Genomic DNA, 459 nt, shown 5'->3' on the forward strand with positions numbered 1-459 from the left:
ATTCAATGATTCAAAATAATCCCAATTAAGTGTATGCCAGGTTTCTTCCCACTGAGTTGCCTTGATAGGCCTACCTCCTTTCTATCTGCCTGAGAGACTAGGCATAAGCTTCTCTACTTCCTTTTCCTTCATAGTTGTTTTCCTGTATGAATATGCTCTACTTTCCACCAGGGAGTCTCATTTAAGCAGAGCTAAATCTCTCCAGACCCTGGGGCTCCTGCAGCTGGCAGCCAACCTGGCTACAGTTCTCCAGCTCCAAAGAGCTTCCTTATACAGCTTGACTGTACACCTCTTCTTCTTCTTCAAAGAATGCAGAGAACTATGTTGCTTGTGCTATACAAGAGATCAGACTAGTGGGAGACAAACTTTTGGGCAGGTGCGTGACAGGTTTTAAGGCCCTGCCTCCTTCGTGAATGCCTTGCTGCCCAGAACCCTACCTGATAGAGTTTGCACACTGGG

The 459-nt window shown here is 46.4% G+C and overlaps 1 protein-coding gene across 2 annotated transcripts in view; it reads left to right on the forward strand.

Annotated features, from left to right (window-relative positions):
- The window catches only part of NLGN1 (neuroligin 1), a 735,624-nt gene that overhangs the window by 407,435 nt on the left and 327,730 nt on the right, over nucleotides 1-459 (forward strand). The gene's annotated exons all lie outside the window — the stretch shown is intronic.

The sequence above is a fragment of the Gavialis gangeticus genome, unplaced genomic scaffold, assembly GCF_001723915.1.
Source record: "Gavialis gangeticus isolate Ggan-Ray unplaced genomic scaffold, GavGan_comp1, whole genome shotgun sequence".
Taxonomy (NCBI): domain Eukaryota; kingdom Metazoa; phylum Chordata; order Crocodylia; family Gavialidae; genus Gavialis; species Gavialis gangeticus.